Below are 19,703 nucleotides of genomic sequence, written 5' to 3'. Positions count from 1 at the left end.
CCTCTTATTTTCAAAATGTTTTCTGTTGGTGATAATCCCAAAACCTCTCTGGAGATAGTCAGGGTCATTGACTTTGCTGCTTGATCAAAAGAGCCTTTGGTGGGTATTTACGTACAAAAATTTCAAAGGTGACTAGCCAGCCAACACGACGGACACGAACGTCTGAGGTGTCCTCCGACCAGAACATTAAGCAAGATGCCAGGTTGAAAGAAGAGGAACCCAAATACAGCGCTACTCTTTCTGGAAAAAAAAAAAGGCGCTTAAGGAAGTTAAACATAAAAGAAATCCTTTTAAGAGCGGTGACAAAAAAGTTAGATACTTGCACAGAAATGTTTGCCATTTTCGAACCTAAAGCCAAAGGCCCCATGGGCAACACTGCTGTATTCACTTCTCCTCTGCCCTGTACAGGCAGTGACGCAGACACCAATGGTGTGAACTTCGAGCCCCCCCCCCCCGCCCCCCCCTCTCAACAAAGTCCTGCAAATCCTGTAACATTCTTAATGGGGAAACCTTTTTAAGCTATGCTCAGCTCTAGCCAGCCGGTCTGGATAAAATAAGGTCAAATGACATGGAATCTATAGCATTTGAACCTCCCGAGGTCAGGCGAGGTCAAAGAGGGCACAGAAATAACATTTAGCAACCCCCATGTAGTGCCTCTTTCGGAAGAGCATCGAGGCCACCTGGCTGAGTGGGGCTTAAGAATAGAACTGCCTGTCAGGGAGTCATATCTGCCAATTCTACCAGCCAAAACGTCAGAGGAAGATGTTCCACCTGCTACCAACAAGGAGTCCAGGTCTCTCTCTTCCGCTGGCAATAGCTCTGTGTCGGCACTTCTCGATGCCAAGGTGTCTGTAAAACCAGCTAGTATAGATTCATATAAATTAACAATAAAAGCTTCTGGCTTAGTGAAAGGTTCAAGATCAACAAACCACATGTTAAAGACCTCAGGCCTGATTCACAAAGGTGAAATTAGATGAAAAGTCTAACTTTACTAACTTTCAGTATTCACAAAGGGACTTATGAGTAGTATCTTTACACCTGCGGAGGTTCCACACTCAGGTCGAAACCTCCGCACTCAGTGCAGCATCTCCATCCTTGGGGCGAACCACAACACAGTGAAATAACAGTGCAAACACTGGTGTACCCCGCAATAGATATCCCTAGAGTCCTCATGATATATAAGACATCTATTTGTACTACCAACATTGTACACAATTGTTGGAAGCTGGCTCTGTATGTACTGCACCAAAAAGAAGTATTGTGTGCACAGAGTCCAGTGAGTCCCCAAAGGTATGGCAGAGGATGAAGTAGATAATACCTTGCTCTCAATTTAGTGGTAGCTGGTCTGAGCAGTTAGGCTTATCAGAGGGCAGTGTGAATGCATTTATTGTACATACTCATACAAGACAGGAACACACACTCAATGACTGACTCTAGGCCAATGTTTGAAAACAAAAAGACTTCAGTTACTTTTATTTCTAGGAACCATGTTGAACTCAGTTACAGGTAAGTAGACTGTTATGCAATACTTTCACATTACTGACAATAGGTTTGTATAGCATTAACCGTACTTTGCATGTGCATTAAATGCTTTTCAGTACAGAAAAAGATACCTTGTATTCAGGATTACACTTAGTGCAATACAGTGAGAGACCAATGCAATCTTATGGAAAAAAAGGTGAGTAACTTACAGGTAAGTAAGCGGTTTTCAAGTTCAGTCTCCGGGGGTTTGGGTCAACACTGGGCAAGGGTCTGACCAAGGCAAGAGCTGCACCACCAGAGGCACGGGGCAGTTGGGTGCAGAGGTCACTGGGCCCAATGTAAACCTACGGAGGCTGGGGGCACCTCAAAGAAGCACCAGTTATGGATAAATACCCATGAAATGAAATGAAATGAAAATGTGACTTGTAGAGCGCTGCAGCTGCCCTGAGGCGTCCAGGCGCTAAAACAGAAGAATAGCCCTCTTGAGGTTACTGTATTAGGCATTAAACAGCAGGGTTTTTAGCTGTTTGCGAAAAGTTGTCAGGTTGGGGTTGTTCCTCAGCTGCAGAGGGAGGGAGTTCCAGAGTTTGGAAACATTGTACGAAAAGGAGCGTCCTCCTGCTCTGGCTCTGCGGATTCTGGGGATCTCGGCCAGGAATGCTGTTGAGGAGCGGAGGGATTTGTTGGGCCTGTAGGGAGAAATCAGGGAGCGATTGATGTCTGGGACCGTTTCCCAGAATGTCTGGTGGGCGATGCAGAGCGATTTAAATTTTACTCTGTCCCTGACAGGTAACCAGTGCAGGGTCTTTAGGCCGGTTCTTACTGAGGTCCTCCGGGGGATTCCCAGCAGCGCTCTGGCAGCACAATTCTGGGTGCGTTGGAGCTTCTGTAGGGTGTAGTCTGGGGCTCCCAAGTAGAGGGCGTTATTAAAGTCCAAACGAGATTGGATGAGGCCCTGTATAATTATCTGTTTGGCCTCGAAGCAGAGGAGGGGAAGGACTTTCTTGATCACCCTAAGGAGGCCAAAACAGGTAGCTGAGATCTTAATGGCCTGTGTGTTAAGGCTCAGAGACTTGTCGAGCCAGACACCTAAGCTTTTGATGTTGTCTCTGGGGGGTGGGGCCACTCCCATGCTTGATGGCCAGATCAGCTCTATAGAGGCGGGGGAGGCTGGGCCCAGGATCATCAGCTCAGTTTTATCGTCGTTTAGCTTTAGGCATGAGGTCATCATCCACCTTAGTCCTCCAGACAGGCCGCTAGGTCTGGTGGTGACTGGAGGCCGCTCTTCTCTGCAAGGGAGACCACCAGCTGGGTATCTTCCGCATAGGAGATGATCTTAACACCACGCGGCGAACAACCTCAACCAGTGGCCTCATGTATGCGTTGAAGAGCGTTGGGCTTAAAGAGGAGCCCTGGGGGACTCCGCATCCCAGGGGGCGAGTGGATGAGCGGGATGTGCCGTCGAAGACCTGAAAGGTTCTGTCAGATAAAAAAGAGTTGAACCATGTCAGGGCATCTCCGGTCACTCCTAAGTCGGCAAGGCGGGTTAGCAAGATTTTATGGTGTACCGTGTCAAATGAGCCACTTAGATCGAGGAGGATCACTGCCACTGATCCTCCTCGATCCAGGAGCCGTCTTGCCTCCTCAGTCACAGCCAGTAAAGCGGTCTCTGGTTCAGGGACACAGGACCTGGGGGTTAAGATTAGAGCACAGAGGTTGCACCACCAGTGGCACATAGGCGGCCGGGTGCAGAGTGCAAAGGAGGCGTCAGGAGCCCTGTTGAAACCAATGGAGATCCTCGGTTGAGCAAATAGGCTGCAGGCATGGTTCAGGAGGCTAGCTGAAGAAATCCCATGACTGGAGAGGTAAGTTGGATAGTTGGGGGATGCTGGGACACCATCGGTTGGGCACACCAAGGCCGGATGGCTCAGGAGCAGCGGTGTCTTTTGGCATCCGGTTTTCTCACCAGCTCCAGTAGCGGTCGGGGGGAACCTTCAGGTTGAGGCTGCAGATGTCGAGGGGAAAATCAGGAGAAGTCGCCCAACGATGGATCCCAGGTCAGGATCGCTGGGTAGACTTCACTGGGTTGGAGGGTCACCTGGACTTGGGCCGTGGGCGTAGGGTACAGAGTGGTGCAAGGTTGCGGATCTGCCTAGCTCCTGAGTCCTTTGGATGATTTCTTTGCTGGACAAATCCAGTGTCCACGGGAGACAAGAGTCTTTGTCAAAGATAGGGCAGGTCCCCGGGCTTCTTGGAGGTTGCTTGCTGCGGGCCACGCCTGTTCCTTAGAGCAGGGTTGTTGGAGGAGGAGACAGGCCGGTAGGGCTGTGGCCAAGTCTGTCCTCGTCTTCTTCTCCACTGCTGCATGGCTCTTCAGTCCTTCAATTTCTTAGGTCATTGAATCTGAGGAACAAGGTTCAGGGGAGCCCTTAAATACTACATTTGAGGGTGTTACTAAGGTTGGGGGGTTACTGTCCCCTAAAGTGACTACACCCTTTAGGGGAGAAGGGCACAACCCAACTCCTATTAGACCTAATTCTCCAAACCAAAATGGAGAATACTTAAGAGACGGGTTCACCTCAGCTCCTGGCCACCCTAGGGGTGTGTCAAGACAAGGTGGACACCCCTTTTCTGCTTACTAATTTCCCCACCTGTCCTGCTGCCAAAAGTGGGGCTAGGGCAGGGGGCGGGCATCTTCACTAGTTGGAGCTGCCCAAATCAGCATAACATAGCCTTTGAGGCTCAATGCCAAGTGTTGCTGTTCCTGCAAGGGGGAAGTATGAAGCACACCCACCCAGAGCAGCTGTTGTTTATAAACTCAGAGAGCACAAAGGCTCTCACCCCATGAGGTCAGAAACCTGTCAGCTGGTGGCTGGCTTGCAGAGACCAGTCAGCCAATACACTCGAAGCTGGCCATTTTTCAGTGGGCATGCTAAGATGTCCTCTGAGTGCATTTTATAATGTATCCAACTCTGGCATCAGTGTGGGGTTATTATGATGAGAAGTTTAATATCAAACTTCTCTGTCTTCAGTAAAGCCATCATTGAGCTGTGGAGTTTGTCTTGATAAACTCCCAGCCCATGTACTCAAAATGGCTTCACTGCAATTACAGTGTCCGAGAATGTACTCAGACACTGTAGGTGCATACTGCTCAAGCAGCTATGACCTCACCTGTGATATAGTGCACCCTGCCTAGAGCTGTAAGGCCTGCCAAAGGGGTGACTTACCTATGCCACAGGCAGTGGTGTGTAGGCATGGCACCCAGTTATGTCTGCCAGGTTGACTCTTTTAGTTTAGGTACACCAAAACACATAGCCTGCAATGGCAATGTGTATGTCCCATGCCTAAATTACTCTATCCTGTTTCTGCTCTGTTCCGCTTTATAAATATTCTAATCTATGTGTCTGGTGTAAGATCATTTAGGGTGGCACAATACATGCTGCAGCTCTAAGAGACCCACTCTAGTCACTAAGTCCTTGGTACCACTGGTCCCTTTTACAAGGGCCTTATATGTGGGTCAGAGGTGGGCCAATTGGGGAAACAATGGTACAGTTTAGGGAACGAACACAGATGCTTGGACCTGGTTTGCAGAATCCCAGCATACACTCAGTCAAAGTGCATCAGAAATCTGGCAATAAGTGTGTGGGGGGTACTGCAACAGAAACCCACTTTCCTACAAAAATTCCTCACTCAAAAATGAAAACAGCTATATGTAGGCAGTGGCTGTTACAAATATATATATGTAACGTATACATGAGCCCCCTTGCGGCCATCGCTCGCCAACACAATCTCAACATCATCTCCTACGCTGACGACACTCAACTGATCCTCTCACTCACCAAAGACCCTAACACCGCCAAAACCAACTTACACGAAGGAATGAAAGAAGTAGCCGAGTGGATGAAGCACAGCCGTCTGAAATTGAACTCAGACAAAACTGAAGTCCTCATCTTAGGCACCTCCCCATCCACCTGGGATGACTCTTGGTGGCCAGAGGCCCTTGGAAAAGCACCCATCCCGACGGACCACGCACGGAACCTGGGCGTCATCCTGGACTCCTCACTCTCGATGACCAGACAAGTCAACGCCGTTTCTTCATCTTGCTTCAACATCCTTCGCATGCTCAAAAAAACATTTCGCTGGATCCCCACCGAAACTAGAAAAACGGTCACCCACGCACTGGTCACGAGCCGCCTGGACTACGGAAACACCCTATACGCCGGTACCACCGCAAAACTCCAGAAAAAACTTCAACGCATCCAGAACGCTTCAGCCAGGCTCATACTAGACATCCCGCGTAAAGATCACATCTCTGGTCACCTGAAAAACCTCCACTGGCTCCCCGTAAATAAGAGGATTACTTTCCGCCTCCTAACCCACGCACACAAAGCACTTTACGAACTTGGACCCGAATGCCTCAACACACGACTGTCCTTCTACACCCCCTCCCGTCAGCTACGATCCTCCAACCAAGCCCTTGCCACTGTACCTCGCATCAACAAAACCACCATGGGAGGTAGATCCTTCTCCTACCTGGCGGCTAAAACCTGGAACTCACTTCCCACTCACCTTCGCCTTACTCAGAACCACCTAGCATTCAGAAAGCAACTTAAAACTTGGATATTCGACAAGTAATTCCCCACCCTTCCTCAAGCGCCTTGAGACCCTATGGGTATGTAGCGCGCTATACAAATCTCTTGACTTGACTTGACTTGACATGTAGGACATGTGCATGTAGGTAACAGAAGAGTAGGACAACATGCTACTGACCATTGGATTACACAATGAATGAGGGACACTCGTTACTTAGAGGCAAAAAAACGAAAGCTGATGAACAAATGTGATGGGACTAGGTCCAGCTAGCTAGAAAGGGAGTGTAGAGGAGGAGTAATTGTGATATCCAACACACACCTCTACTGAAGAACTGAAATGTTAATTCTCAGGGTTTTTACTAATACAAAAGAACTTGGCACAGAAGCTGAAATATGAAAAGACATCTTTATTAAACTTAATAAGTGAGGCCACGTCACACAGAAGCCGTAGCAACTGAATGAGGTAGTCTAAAGAATACAGAACACAGAGGTCTTTTATATGCTTAGGATTACAACCTCAGCATAAAAGAAAGGGGCAGTCCTAGCTTCTGCAAGCATACAAAATACCTAATATGGACATACAAGATCTACAAAATATTAGCCAATAGAAAAACATCATGTAACCAGAATGTCCCCCTTACGTCGTGTTTCTGCCCAACCCATAAGTCAATCAATTACAGCACTTATAGGTCAATCAGTAATGGCAGAACATGTCTGTATGCAGTTAGGCGAGCTAGTGTCTGAGATTGCTTTCAAAGCAAGGACAGAGGGGGGTTTTCTACACGTTGCAGTCCAAAGGGCAGAAACACTTCATGAATAGAGCAGTCTGTGTAAAGGCAACACAAATTGATGACAAATGTAAGATGGAGTCAAAATTAAAGAACCTCACTACAACAGTGTAGATATAGCAAGTAAGATACAATGCCATAGGCCTCCGCATTTGACACGGTCAAGTCAAGTCAAGTCAAGTTTAAATTTGTATAGCGCACTACTCACCCAGAGGGTCTCAAGGTGCTTGAGGGAGGGGGGGAGTCGTCTGTTGCTGCGATGAGGGCGGTCTCGGTGCTGTGTTTGGCTCGGAAGCCGGACTGTGAAGGGTCGAGAGATTTGTTGGATTCGAGGAAGGCGGCGAGTTGACTGTTGACGGCTTTCTCAATGACTTTGACAGAGAATGGGAGTAGCGAAATAGGGCGGTAGTTCTTAGGTTCAGTGGGGTCTGCTGTAGGTTTCTTCAAGAGGGCGCTGAGTTCGGTGTGTTTCCAGCTTTCCGGGAAGGTGGCGGAGTTGAGGGTGCAGTTGATGACGTCTCGAAGATGGGGTGCGATAGTGGAGTCTGCTTTGTTGAAAATGTGGTGGGGACATGGGTCGGTTGGCGATCCTGAGTGAATGGTGTTCATCAGGCGGATGGTGTCTTCAGTGGTGATTGGGTTCCAGCCGTAAGCGTAAGCGTTCCATCCTTTTGTCCCGTGTCAAGGCGGCGGGCATGGGGGAACAGGTACTGACCTGGATAGGTTCCTTCCTGGCCGATCGTACTCAGGCAGTCCACCTTGCTGAATTTTCTGCCCTGCCCCGCAGGGTGAATTGTGGGGTTCCCAAGGGATCTTCCCTCTCCCCCCTTTTATTCAACCTTTACATTTTCCCCCTTATTTCTGCACTGCAACAACTGGAGGTCACAGTCTACAACTATGCTGATGACCTCCAACTCATTTTTAATTTCTCTTGCCCCCTATCCGGCGCCGCTAGCCTCCAGTCAGCACCTAGATCTCCAAGCACATGCCGAAGACTTATAGAACCGCTTAGGACGAAATAACATACGCATCCGGGAGATCCCAAACAGAGCAGAGGGACAAAACATTGCCTCCTTTTTTTTTAAATAGTTTTTTTATTAAATGCAACTATCCAATCATCACAAGTAGTAATTTGCAGACAGTTTGATCTGATAACATCAAATACAGATTATTTAATGCAGACTTATATTCATTGAAGCATGTCAGGTGTATAATTATTATTCCTAGCCATTTCCATATCAACAGTCGGAGATATACTTAAATCCCCTCAATATGCATTCCACCCACTCCACTTTTTGTCCCATTTCTTGGGGCATCCTCTAAATTTAAACACTTCTTTTTCTGCTATCGTGCATTTATCCAGTTCAGCCGCCTAGGCATTTGTTGATTGTCAACCCGCTACCCCCCACTTCATTGCTATTGCTCTTTTAACCAATGTGTAACCCATAGTGACCAATTGTTGTTCCACTTCTGTAAGGTCAGTCGCTTCCCAAATGGTAAAAAGATCAGCCTCACTCCATCGTTGGGGCTTCTTAACAAGTGAGTCTTGCATGTGTGTAGTTGCCCGGCCCATATGGGTTGCAGTTATGGACAGTCCCATATAGTATGGTAGAAAGTTGCTTCTTGATGACACCCCCTCAAGCAAAATGCGAACTGTCTAGTCCCTATTCAAGCCAGTGTAACCCCGGTGAGGTAAGTTCTATGTAGGATTTTTTATTGGATCACACGGAAGAGGAGCGAAATAGCTGCCTCCCTCTGTGACATCAGCGCTGTTTCCCAAACTTCATCTTTGATGTCTCCTATGTCAGCTTGCCACCGGCTGCGGAGAGCTTGGAAAAGGTCAGGTAAATTATTACACAACTTACAATACTTTAAAAAAATAGCTTTGTCTGGGATTGATTTAGAGAGCAATGGAATGGAAAAGATTCTGGGAGGATACCCATATCCGGAGGAGCAGTCTTTAGGGCATGACAGATCTGCAGCTATTGAAAAGCCTCCTCCTGAGCCATTTCATATTTCTCCTATAGTTCCGGGAACTATAGGATTCTACCCTTTTTCACAAGATGGCCTATATTGGAGAATCCGATTGCATCCCATTTGTCAAACCCTGGTTGATAGCACAAAAGTCCTAACTTCTGGGTGTACCATAACAGGGTAGACTGAGTCAGTACGTCAGTCGAGCCCAAGCGTTTAGTAGCCTGGTGCCAGAGTTTTACAGTGCAAGCCATAGGGCCCAGAAATCTCCCTTTCCAGACCTTTCTATATAGAGCACCTATATATCCCTCCCTCCCCATTTGGTACCTGTCCAGCATGTAGGCAGGGTCCAATGGAGAGCGGTATAACCAGTGGTTTAACACCACTAGCTGCGACACTCAATAATAAAGTCGTATGTCCGGAAAGGCAATCCCCCCATCGTACCGCCCTGTAGTTAATTTATGCAATGCGATACGCGGCGCCCTTCCGCTCCACAACAGTGATCTAAGCTCACTGTTGATGCTTTGGAAATATGAGTCAGGAATTAAGTATGGGCAGTTCTGAAGGACATAAAAACCTCGGGAGAGCCAGCATCTTAAATAAGGCCGCTCGGCCCAGTAAAGAAAGCAGTAAGGATCTCCAGTGATTGACGTCGTTTCTACATCTACCTCATGGGGTGACTAAGTTCTTGTCATGGAAGAGGCGAGGGCCGGTGGTGATAAAGATCCCTAGGTAGCAAAAACCGTCAAGGGCCACTTCAAGTTCGCACCCCGGGGGAAGTCGAGCTATTAGGCTGTGAAGAACGAATAAAACTGATTTAGTACTTGCCAAAGTTAATAAAAATATTTAGGGACCTATTTAGGGACGCACAGGGGACGCCAAATACACCAGGATGTTGTCCCCATACAAAAATATTTTGTCCTTGTGTCCCTCTTCCCATTTCAGTCCTCTAAGGATCATGTCTCCTGGCACCCAGAAAGCCAACGGTTCTAGAATCCGAGACAAAATGAGGGGGGATAGCGTGCAGCCCTGTCAGGTGCCCCTGCCCAGTGTAAACGTCCGGGATATATGATTATTAACATTGACTGGGCCACCCAGTTCTGTATATAGCAGTTTAATCCAACCCAGAAATTTCGGGCCGAACCCCAGGCATACTAGCACCTGAAAAAGGTAGGGTCATTCTATGGAGTGAAAGGCCATTGAGGCATCCAGAGAGAGCACCACAGCATTTTCCTGTATAAATCATTGCCTCCCCAAAACACTGTGAAGACGGCGGATATTCAGTGCTGTGTTCTGCCCCAGCATAAAGCCAGATTGGCCGGCATGAACTAAAGATGAGATTATCCGGATGAGACGGTTAGCTAGGAGTTTGGCCAGGACCTTGGCTTCGACATTAATTAAAGAAATCGGTCAATAGGAACCGCAGCTGTCTGCTGGTTTACCAGGCTTCTGAATGACCACAATAGAAGCAAGTTATTGGTCGTCTGGTAAGATTCCTTTGTCTAAGCTCTCAATGAATATACTTTTAAGGTGTGGGGTGACCCGCATGGCCACATTCTTAAGGAATTCAATAGGAACGCCATTGGGCCCCATTGCTTTCCCCGATTGTATATTGTTTATTGCCCAGCAGATTTTGTCCTCCATAGGGTCCTCCTCCAGCGTGTTCCTATCGACATCGGATAAAGTAGCTGGGTGAATATCAGCTAGCAGTTGACGCGAGTCTTCTGCTGTATACGTAGTTGAGGAGGTGTAGCCCATCACTAGGTGATCTGCGAAGGCTTTTGCAATGCTTTGTGGGTCAGTAATTTGCCCAGCTACAGGCAGGGTTAGCTTGGGGACCCAGCACTCTCCCTGTTCCCGTCTCTCCACACAGGCTAGCATTTTTCCCGCCCTGTCACCCATCTCATAAACCTTAGGCTGAGTTTGGAACAGTCTGGCCCGCGTTTTCTCTCCGGCCATATTTCTATATTCCAACTGTTTGATGGCTAATTGGTGGGTGGTAGCTTCACACGGTGAGGGTGCCTGTTGTTCCTCCAGTTGTTGGAGCTCTGTCTCTAAATCGAGCAGCTGCTTTTGGATATACCCCACTTTTAATGCTAGTGCACCTCCGTTGTGTCCCGATCCCTAAAATGGAAGACTCGCTCTATAATGGGCCTTGGAGGGGCCCCGGGTTTAGGCCTCCCTCCTGGGTGGGTGGGTGGGTGCGCTCAATAAAGAAACAATGTGAGAGTCTCTTCGGTTGTAGCTTCTTCAGGATCAAATTCTCGACGAACAAGTCTACAGTAGTTCCTTCCACCCACTCTGGGACACCAAGGATTTATGTTATTTTTGCACGTCCTACTTTCATACTCATCAAGCTGTTTCTCCATCTTGGTCTGTTGGTCCAGCAGTTGAGTGACTTGCTGTTTCAGCACGGTGGTGTCTCTGTTCAATTCTGCTGTGACTTCTTCCACCTCTTTCACACGAGAGCCCATTTTCCTAAGGTCGGCTCTGATAAGGGAGACTTCAACGTTCACTGTGTCAATGCAAGACTCTAAGGAGGTTCTCACGCCCGTTATATCTGCCATGATATCTTGAAGTGTTACTTCCTGTTGCAGCGGGTTCTGCTGTGTTTCAGACGCCTCCTGTGACGTGGTCTCCTTCTCCTCAGGAGAGCTTGACCAGGCGAATTTGGCGAATTTGGACTGTACCTGCGTTTTGGGGCCTTTCCCGCTCACCATGATGTCAGCTATCTGGGCCCAGCTGTAACTGAGGTTCATGGGATCAGCCCCAGTACTCACCGCTGCCTGCCCGGAGGGGAAAGAGACACACCCGGGCGGCCTATCGGGTTTCCTGGCTTACCGACCCCTTGGCAGCAGGACGGTGGATGAGGAGCCCAACACGGAGTGAAGCTCATGAGGGCTCACCATGAGCACCCAGGGTAGTGTCCCCTCGCTCTGCTATAATCAATAAGGTCCTGGGCCTCTGCAGCACGTTGGGCAGTAGCAATCAAATAAATTATGAACAGGGTCTACACGTCTCCTTTCTGGGTTCCGATGCCCCCTGCGCTGTACGGTACACTGTATGGTTGCTCACGTTTAATTCGGTGCCCTGGGGTGCGGTGCTGCTTCAACAGGTCTCACTGGACACCACTCATGATGTACCACAATCCGCGCTACGCAGGTTTGATTGGTGGGGGTTACTCAATAAATAGTGATACATAAGTCCCGGTACAGGCCTGCTATTTTTGAGGGTATGCCCGGTAAAAGCTCGTCTGATATACCCAATGCCTTGGGGCCGCAAGTCAATGCTTACAGCTCGCAACGCTCACTACTGAGATATCCCGGGTCCGCCCGCGAATGTCGACAATGGCAGGATACTGCTCTGCAGGCCTCCAAGACCGGGCTCTTGAGTATGCTGGCGGCTGTCGCACTTTCTCCCAGTGTGTCTCTCGGGCCGCACAGGGGCTAAGCGAGGGAAAACAGCACACACTCACCACCATTGCGCCGCTGTCTCAGCCATCGGTGTTTAGCATTCAGGGTGTCGGCCTGGTGGACCTGCTGAACTGCAGCCTCCATTTACTCCACCACCAGCTGGGCGCGGTCACCCCAGGCAGCACGGGGCTGTCCTGCAGCGGCAGACCGCGGGGCGCCGGACGGCCAGAACCGCAGTGACTCGCGGTCTGACCACTGCCCACTGGTTCCTCTGTTGTCGTTGGCTGGCCCCAATGGAGATGGTGTTCAGCCTTACGCCCGCCGCTCCACATTGTCAATCAGTGGAGCGAGGGGCTCCGGCCGCACTAGACGTCGCTCAACGATTTGCAGCCCCAACTTGTCAGCAAGCAGTCTCAGTCGTTGCCCCGGGATAGTAGTGCTGGGACCCTCTAAAAATTGGGGAAGCTAGTGAGGATTACTTGTGGATATTGTCCAGGATGTACAGTGAGGGCTCTGGAGTCGCATTAGCTTGCGGCCATTCCTGTCGACTGCTAGCCACGCCCCAACATTGCCTCCTTTGAAGGAGATCTCTTCCGATCGATTTAAGGGGCTCATCCTGATCTGGAGTTCAAATTAGACCATATGCATTGTGTCGGCCCGCATAGGCCTTCCTTAGCACCGCCAACATCCTTACCTGCGTATAGCTAAAGGAACACATACTCCAAAAGGCTAGAGATAGCCACCCAGTCCAGTTTCAGGGACATCGACCCGTTCTCTTCCAAGACCTGGCTGCCTACACATTGCAAAAAAGGAAGGCATTCCAACCAAATGTCGGCTCATCTCCACTCCATCGAGGTCCCCTACGTCTGGGTTTTCCCCTTTCAATTGATCTTCCGTCTGGATGGGAGGATCCACCAGATCAACTCCATTAAAGACGCCCTCCAACTGTTGAACATTACTGACGACCCTCCGGAGAACCTTCTATCAGCTGCCGGCTCTGGCAAAAAACCAGGGACTCAATAATGGAGGACAGTTGGCCACACCTCGGCCCAACTATGCCCAGATCCAGAGATAATCGCCAAAGAATGCAGGGAAGTTTTAGCCTCCCTGGGAGATGACACCGCCGGTCCAATGTGAAGTGATCCTTGCTCCTGTACCAGGTCACCAACGTTAGGCCGGCCTGAGGCTCCTACGGTGCCTCACTTGCTTTCCTTTAGAGTAGGGGTGGGTCTAGGCAGGAGAAGTTGCAAGACGGGGTGCCACTGGCTTCTTCCACCCCTCTCTCATGGGTCTAACCACCCAGGACATTGATACTGTTCCTCATATAATGTTATATGTTGACGACACGCAGCTAGCTTTATTTCGACAATTCATGCCATAAAAGCAAGCAAGTAAATACAATATGATAAAAAAAATATGAAATTCAGACGATAAATACAAATTCACTCTAGTATGAGTGCTGTAGCATTGCAGCATACCAAAGTATACTGTTTAAAAACACTAGTGCCAATAACATCATCACTTCCCCACTATTCAATTTCCGTCCTTGCTATTGCATCATACAAAATCCAAGAAATCAATTGATCACAAATAAAATAATGCAGCATGAATTTAAAAGAGATATTTTGAAACAAGCTTATCTATCTATATTACTAATACATACAAATATAAATATCTACCCACCTCAACGTAGATAAAACAAATTGTTACTGAAATAATATGAGAGGAAGATGTCATATCGCCTCAAATCTGTCAACGCCAACGATGTTCGCATATCATTTTAGGAAACAAATCTGATATATGACGATAGTGCATTCATATTCAGGTGAGAATAAAATCTGACAGTTCATTTAGACAACAACTTTAAGAATTTTATCCCAGCAAGTCCATGCTACCAGTTCAGTTAGATATAGTGTTAAAGAACAAGCACGTCCATCGGACGCTTTAGTTTAGCAGTAGAATTCTCAGATATGCATTATTTAAATTAAAAACAATTGTTATTATTAGCATGAGCAGTGGTATCCGTTACTATTCTACTGTGGCAAGGGTTCTGGCTCTTATTACCCACAAACTTCTAAATAAACAGCTGTCGCGGTTCCTGGCCGAGGGCAACTGGCTTGATCACTCTCAATTTGTTTTCCGTGAGGGACACGGGACTGAAACGGCACTGCTAACAGCTGTGGAGGAACTCAGGAGTGTTCTGGATGACGGAGGGAAGGCCGCCTTGGTATTATTAGACCTATCGGCGGCCTTCGACACGGTCTGCCATGAGACACTCCTGACTCGTCTCACAGATGCCAGAGTCCACGGCTCGGCATGTGCCCTCCTTGCATCCTATCTGGGTAACAGAGCATTCTCAGTAGAGCTGGGTGAGGCAAGATCCAAATCTTTCGGTTCCCCATGTGGGGTACCTCAGGGGTCTTCCTTAATCCCGACCCTTTTTAATCTGTACGTGGCACCATTGGCAGAAATTATAAGGAAAAGTGGCTTCACCCCAGTTTCCTATGCCGATGACACACAGATAGTGGTGTCTATCGGCAAGTATGTGAACGACACGGCAGAAAAATTCAGATTTTGCATGTCTCAGGTCAGCGAATGGATGCTGAATAATTGCCTGAAGCTGAATGGGGACAAGAGTGAGGTTCTGGTGTTGGGGGAGAATCAAACATCTGGTCCCCGGCATGGTGGCCCGAGAGCTTAGGCAACTGTCCAGATCCTTCAGATGAAGTAAAAAATCTGGGCATGACCCTTGATACTAAACTTTCTTTTGACTCCCAAGCCAGTAAGCTGGCCTCTTCAGTTTGGTACATCTTAAAGATGCTTAAAAAATTACTGCCTTATTTACCAGATGACACACGAAAGACAGTGGTGTCGGCCTTGGCCTTGTCATGGTTGGATTATGGGAATGCCCTGTACGCCGGAGCCAAGGTACAGATTCTTTCCAAGTTACAACGTTTGCAGAATGCAGCTGCAAGGTAGGTACTCGACATTCCTAAATATGAGCCAATTTCCCACAAATTAAAAACTCTCCACTGGCTCACAATTGCTAAAAGAGTGCAGTTTAAATCTTTGTGCATGGCCTATAAGGCGCTGCATGGATCTGGCTCACACTTCCTGAAAACCCACTTGAAACCGTATGAAACCGCTAGAGTCCTTAGATCAAGCCAATTAAAACTAATCAGGGTTCCGAAATTCAGACGGACCAGATGGGGTGGTAGAAGTTTTCTTTTGCACACAGCCAGGGCTTGGAACTTGTTGCCACTCACCTTAAAAAATAGTCTGTCTCTGGGCTCTTTTAGAAAAGCACTGAAAACATGGCTCTTTACTGCGATAGTTAGGCTGCCCGTCCCAGATCCTGCTGTCTGTCATAGCGGCTGTCATGGTTCACGGCGCTTGCCGCTTCCTGCCATCCTCGATCACACACAGAATTGCCGGGATACTCACTTCCGGCGGAAGTCGAGTCCCGGTCTAGTCCTAGGCAGCTGACCTGGGGTTGCTGAAGCACTTCCAGGGGAAACACTTAAACATTGCGTTTCCCGCCGGCTCAGTGCTTCGAATCTGACCTGATACGCGGAGTTGTGTTCCGGAACGAAGACGCAACAAAGACCATCTGGTCCACGCCGGGGGCGCTGTTTGGTGTCTGTCCTACGCCGCGCTGAAGCACTGCTTGGTGTTTGGTCTATGTCGCGTTTGAAGCACTTGTGTTTCGTCCATATGAAACCCGCGCAGGAGCGCTTGCTTACATTTCCTTAAAGGCCACACCGCGCTGGAGCGCTATTTGTAGTTTGTACATGTACTGCCTTCAATAACCCTTGCCACGCAGGAGCGCTATACTGGGGCTAAGAATCTTTTGCACAGGAGTGCTTTACTTTTTGGGTTTTGTTCTGACATTGGTTTCCCCATCGCGCAGGAGCGCTGCTTGGGGAAAAGCTCCGCTGTTCTGGAGCAGTGTACATAGCTTGCTTTTGTTTTTCCAGGGATGCCACTGGTGTTGTGACTGTGTTCTACTCCCTGCCATACGCGCAGGAGCGCTTTTGCCTTCTGGTTTGACTTTGGTTTATGTTTACCTCGCGCAGGAGCGCTTTCCTTTGGCATTAGCTTGGGTACATCGCGCAGGAGCGCCTCACCTTGGCTATCCTTATCAGGAGCTGATTTGATGTCTGGGTATCGCAGTCTACAGAAGTTCTGGTGAGTCCCTGGAGGGAAACTCATTCTGTGTGTGTTTTGAGGAGTTACATTAAAGGCGGGTGGTGTGGTTCTTTTCTGATCTTGTGCCTTTCTGGTTTCTAGCTGGCACCAAGATACCCCGCAAGCTCCAATCCCAAACTAGCCTCTTCATCCTGGCTCACTTCCCTGCGTCCATCTCATCCCTGCTGGGTCCTACTTTCCACGAGGGTCAGGTGGGTACAGGGACGGGTGCTCTTGTCGTCTCTGCGGAATCTGCTTCACAAGCAGAGGTAAGTCTGACAGCGCCAAGACACCCCCGGGCATTCGCGCGCTCTATAAATGGATAAATCAAATCAAATCAAATCAAACATCCACCCCAGACTCCTAGCAACAGCACATGCATGGGCTAATCTTGGGTCAGTTTGAAGAATTCTAAGAGTTGTACAACTGCTTTGGGTCCCCAGTTGCCTGCATAGCTGTTTAATCATGTTCTGGTAGGGACCACTATATCCTGGGCTGAAGAACAGGACATAACCAATTGATTCTACTAGGCTATTGCAAGTGGGCGTCATCATTTAAAGCCCATTTATTGGTAAATGTTTTCCGGAGCAATGTGCCAACCTTGAATTGGAAATATCATTTCCTATCCAGTGGCATAGTAAAAGCATTCCAATATGGTTCCAAAAAGCTGCTACACTTAAAATCTAGGAAACTCTCCGTCAGTGAGGAGTTAAATGTCAGTTCAGTCTCACTTTGCCTAACCCACAACCAGTGGTGTTTTTTCAGCATCTCTGCTGTCGGAACTGGTTTGGAAGATGGATTTTTTCAAAACATTCTCCGACCTTTGGCTGTTAAAAGCGACTTGATTTGTTGAAGTCAGTCGATTTTATTTAACCTATCATCCTCCATCATGATCTTTAAGGCATGGCGTACTGAGCTAATCCTGGTTGAGATCATGGCATTCTCTAAAATATCAATGGATAGAGTCTGACTTTATCCGCTATCATATTCCTGCCCATATCAAAGCTCAAGGGTTTCATTGAAGTGCCACATGGAAGACGAGCTAAAGTTCTCAGAAACATATTCTCTTATCTTGTTAAAGAGGATATGTTAGAAAAGCCCCGCAGTTATGATTTATATAGGAATGAGCCCACTGCTTTAGCATCATAAATCTGCAGTGCTGAAGAAATGGGTTGACTAAAGGCGATACTATGCTCTTTTGTTATGGCACCAATACTATGCCATGTGTAAGAGACATTAAGTCCACCTGGAGTTTCCATGAAAGGGGCAAGGATAGAATGACACCGAAGTAATTATTAAAAACATCTACCATCTCAAGTGGCATACCCCCAACTCCAGTCTACACTTAAATGACTTGTGTTTCTTTAGGGGCATAAACTTTGTCCTTGCAGAAGATCTCCAGTCCACGTTCAATTTCTCAAAATGGAATAGCACATGCTGCAACCCACTAGGTGACTTGTAGATCCATGGGGTGTCATTCACAAACACCAGATTAGGTGTTTTTTACCGGCCAGAGTGGGTGCATCGGTGGAAAAAGAAGATAAGAAGTGTACAATGTCATTGAGAAAGGGGGGTAGGAGCCAAAACGCAGCCTTGTTGATTGCCTTTATTTATGGAAAACTGGTCAGTTAGTTCACCTTGGCTGTCCCATCGACCCTGTAATTACCCTTGTGTATATGGATTAGTATAGTCAGGAGATCCAAAGGCATGCCCATGTCACAAAGCCCCTGCCATAGCTTCTAATGGAGGACCAAATCAAAGGCTGATTTGAGATCGATGAAGGCAACATACTGCCAATCCCCACAGTTCAATACAGAAGCAGAAAACAAAAGACCTGGTCCATTGTAGATGTTGTTTTGTGGAAGCCAGCTTGAAAAGGTGAGAGGATATCAATTTAATTGTCAGTGATCCACTCCTGTATCTTGCCTAAAACAAGTCATGCAAAGATTTTTTTAACACTGTCAATCAAACTGATTGGCCTTTTTTTATGAATAGGGATAACTTTGGTTCCTTTCCAGGTGTCTGGTATAGGGGCTCCACGTGCAGTGGCATTTGCCAAGACGAGAATGTACCTGGACTAGTTGTCTCTATCCTGTAGAAATATATCTGCTGATATGCCATTTGGTCCTGGCGCTCTACCTCTGGCAACTGCATCCAAGGCAAGAGAGACGTTAACTAGATCAAGTGAAAGCACAGACAGAACAAAATAATCATCTGTGCACAAAGCACTTGGTTCATCGTTCTTTTTGGTGCGCGAATGACTTACAGAATATAGATTTGAGAAGTGGCAACCCAAGCAGAAGGGGTAATATAGTTATGGTGTGGGGGTACTCGGCCACCCCTTCACATGTAACTAAGGCCCAGAATGTAAAAGAATCCTTAAGCGAGTAGGTCAGTGTTAAGTCCTGCCACCTCCCTTCACCCCATTAGCTTTTTGCCCGAATCTGTGCCAATTCATAAGACTTCCTTGCTGTTTGGATCCATAACATATCCTTCATTCTCAGTGCCTTGTGCAGCAGCCTTCGTGTTCGCCTGCACTCACTATGAAACCATGCTTTGGCTCTAGATGGTCGCCTACGTAAACTAGTTATTGAGACAGATAAGTAGGATAACATTTTCTTCAAAAATGATTGTGAATGTCAATGATTGTCTCTTTGTCTGCTTTCAGTCAATTCCAGTAGGCAGGCTTGTAGATTTTCATCTATTGCGGACTGGAGATCAGGGGACTCTGCTACCTGAGACCATTTAATTCAACGCTGTGGGATAAACCGCTGTGCAAAATTTGCTTTTCAATTTAAAGCAAAAGGGTTCCATAGTAAGACACAATGGAAAATGGTCACTCTCAATCTTGTTACGATCATATCCTCACCTACAGACCCCTGGGCCTCACGCTTTGGTCATGCTTTGGTCACAACTACCATCGCCAACCTCATCGCACCCCAAGCCATCGCCTCCAAGGACTACATACTCATCGGAGACCTGAATTTCCACCTCGACAACCTCAGCGATCCCAACTCCACCACCTTCCTGGACAACCTCGCCAACATCAGACTGAAATAGCTTGTCACCAGCCCCACCCTCAAGGCTGGACACACCCTTTACCCCATCTTCGCAGGAGGGAACAACATCCACTTCAGCCTCACCACGCTGCCCCTCTGGACAGACTACCACTGCATACACTGCTCCTTCAAAACTGCCACCGCTCACAAACCCACTCCACACCCACTACAAAGGAACTGGAGCAAGGTCACTCAAAGGCCACCTTC

The 19,703-nt window shown here is 47.9% G+C and overlaps 1 protein-coding gene and 1 long non-coding RNA gene across 2 annotated transcripts in view; one reads left to right on the top strand and one right to left on the bottom strand.

Annotated features, from left to right (window-relative positions):
* The window catches only part of LOC147716942 (uncharacterized), a 269,486-nt gene extending 253,833 nt beyond the window's left edge, over positions 1-15,653 (bottom strand). The window contains exon 1 of the long non-coding RNA XR_015296052.1: positions 15,516-15,653. This is a non-coding gene — a long non-coding RNA (uncharacterized LOC147716942). The remainder of the gene's footprint in view (positions 1-15,515) is intronic.
* A 184-nt stretch (positions 15,654-15,837) lies between these two features.
* Positions 15,838-19,703, top strand: part of LOC147716939 (E3 ubiquitin-protein ligase RNF113A-like) — a 419,377-nt gene continuing 415,511 nt past the window's right edge. Inside the window, exon 1 of the mRNA XM_086920462.1 lies at positions 15,838-16,437. The gene's annotated coding sequence lies outside the window, so the exon portion shown is untranslated. The remainder of the gene's footprint in view (positions 16,438-19,703) is intronic.

Source organism: Lissotriton vulgaris, chromosome 5 (assembly GCF_964263255.1).
Source record: "Lissotriton vulgaris chromosome 5, aLisVul1.2, whole genome shotgun sequence".
Classification (NCBI taxonomy): domain Eukaryota; kingdom Metazoa; phylum Chordata; class Amphibia; order Caudata; family Salamandridae; genus Lissotriton; species Lissotriton vulgaris.
The sequence above is the reverse complement of the archived record's forward strand: the minus strand, read 5'-3'. Positions and strand labels throughout refer to the sequence as shown.